General features: G+C 41.2%; 1 non-coding gene across 1 annotated transcript; it reads left to right on the top strand.

Annotated features, from left to right (window-relative positions):
* The first annotated feature begins 1,510 nt into the window (after positions 1–1,510).
* On the top strand, positions 1,511–1,617 carry LOC127134201 (small nucleolar RNA R71). Its single transcript, XR_007807956.1, has one exon. It is a non-coding gene; the product is annotated as a small nucleolar RNA R71 (small nucleolar RNA).
* The last annotated feature ends 946 nt before the right edge of the window (positions 1,618–2,563 follow it).

Below are 2,563 nucleotides of genomic sequence, written 5' to 3'. Positions count from 1 at the left end.
CGGTCTACCTAGGAGGATTGGTATGTCGTCATCTTCTTTAATGTCCATGACAACAAAATCAGTAGGTATAAACAACTGACCCACCCTAACAGGGACGTCTTCAAGTATGCCTATAGGGTATTTAACGGATCTATCGGCTAATTGAAGCGACATCTTAGTAGGTTGTAATTCTCCTAAGTTTAATCTCTCACAAACTGCTAAAGGCATTAAGCTCACACTAGCTCCTAAGTCTAGAAAAGCTTTTTCGATGACATGATTCCCTAAAATACAAGGAATGGAAAAATTTCCGGGATCTTTATCTTTCTTTGCTAACCTATCTTCGGAAATAGAATTACATTCCACGGGTTTCGGATCTTCAAGTCTACGTTTATTCGTAAGTATGTCTTTGAGAAACTTAGCATAAGAAGGTATTTGGGTGATGGCTTCTATAAAGGGGATTTCTACGTGAAGTTTTTCTATAACCTTAACGAATTTTTGATATTGATTATCGATTTGGGTTTTCTTTAATCTTTGAGGGTATGGTATTGGTGGTTTGTATGGCGGTGGTGGTACATAGGTTTTATTTTTAGGTTCTTCTCCTTTTTCTTGACTTTCCGGGGTTTCAGGCTTCTCTGGTTCCTTTTCCTCACTCCTCTTAGAAGTTTCAGGCTCACTTAATCTAGGGTTTAAAGGCTCCTTATAAGCGGTTCCACTTCGTAGAGTAATGGCATTAGCTTGCCCTTTCGGGTTTTGTTGAGGTTGTCCAGGGAACTGTCCTCCAGGGGTAGTCTGTGGGGCTTGGTTTAACGCTACCTGAGAGATCTGGGTTTCAAGCATCTTATTATGAGTAATGATTTGATCAACCTTGGTTCCTAACTGGGTAATTAGTTCGTTAACATGGACGCTTTGGTTCATGAACTCTTTGTTTTTCTGTTTTTGAGCAACGATGAAATCTTTTACAATTTCTTCAAAGCTCGGGTTTGGCGGTACAGGTTGCATAGGTTGATTTGTTCTAGGGGCTTGGTAACCTTGTTGTCTCGGAGGTGCGGTATTTTGAATAGGGTTATTATTTTTGTAGGAGAAGTTTGGGTGATTCCTCCATCCAGGGTTATATGTGTTAGAAAATGGGTTCCCTTGGGTATAGTTCACTTGCTCAGTGTTGGTTTCATTTAACAGATTGCATTCGGCGGATTGGTGTCCTTGCGTTCCACATATCTCACAATTCGGCGAAACTGCGGCTACAGTATTCGGAGTTGTACACATATGTTCGACTCTAAGGGCCAACGCGTCCATTTTAGCCTGCATCATGTCTATAGAGCTTAGCTCATGTATTCCTCCTTGGGCTTCCTTCTTTTCCACTGTCGCTCGTTCTACTCCCCATGATTGATGGTTTTGGGCCATATCCTCGATAAGGGCACTAGCTTCAGGGTAAGGTTTATTCATCAGTGCGCCACCAGCGGCAGCGTCGATGGTCATCTTAGTGTTATAATGAAGTCCATTATAGAAGGTTTGGATGATTAGCCAATTCTCTAAGCCATGGTGTGGGCATGCTCTTAATAGTTCTTTATATCTCTCCCAGGCTTCGAACAACGACTCTCCTTGGAGTTGGGTAAATCTAGTTATAAGGTTTCGAAGAAGAGCGGTCTTACTTGGGGGAAAATATCTAGCAAGAAAAACTTTCCTAAGGTCATCCCAAGTTGTTATTGAATTGGGTGGAAGGGAATCTAACCATGATAGAGCTTTATCTCTGAGGGAAAAGGGAAATAATCTTAAGCGTATCGCCTCAGGAGAAGCTCCATTGGTTTTAAAGGTGTCTGCTAACTGAAGAAAGTTTTTTAAATGTTGGTTTGGGTTATCAGTAGCGAGACCTGAGAATTGTCTCTGTTGCACTAATTGCAGCAGGGATGGTTTAAGTTCAAAATTATTGGCTGGGATAACGGGGTTTACTATACTGGAACTAGGTTCCTCGTTTGATGGTTGGGCGAAGTCCTTAAGAGGTCTTCGGTTTTGTTCTTCGGCCATAGCTATCCTATTCCTATGGAAAAATAAACGTGCGCGAGCGTAACGTTCAGGTTCAGCTAGAGGGTCTACTAAACTTCCGGCACTGCGAGTCTTTCGCATTGACCGGTGGGTAACAACCTTAGTCTAAACGGTATAACTACAGGGTAATGAAATTTGACGAAATTGGTCCCCGGCAACGGCGCCAAAAACTTGATGCGTGTTTTTCGCAAGTGTACGAATCACGTCAAAGTAATATAAAAGATTATCGAATCCACAGAGACCAAGTGTCAATCTATCAAACCTGTTGTTATGGTGTGTATCTAAGGCAACTATTTTTAAGGGTTTTAATAAGGGTGCAATGGTAAATAAAATTATAATTTTAAATAATAAATAAAGACAGGCTCGAATGTAATTCACGCAATCAATGATAATCCAGTACTTGTTAGTGGAACTACTTATGGGCAATGTTTTCTCCTTTGAAAAGAACTAATTTAACAGGAACTGTCGCTTTCGCGTATTCAGAACCGAGTTGTACTCTCTAATCAACCCCTCCTATTGTCACGGATAAAAAGGTGCGTACTGC

The sequence above is a fragment of the Lathyrus oleraceus genome, chromosome 3, assembly GCF_024323335.1.
Source record: "Lathyrus oleraceus cultivar Zhongwan6 chromosome 3, CAAS_Psat_ZW6_1.0, whole genome shotgun sequence".
Lineage (NCBI taxonomy): Eukaryota > Viridiplantae > Streptophyta > Magnoliopsida > Fabales > Fabaceae > Lathyrus > Lathyrus oleraceus.
The sequence above is the reverse complement of the archived record's forward strand: the minus strand, read 5'-3'. Positions and strand labels throughout refer to the sequence as shown.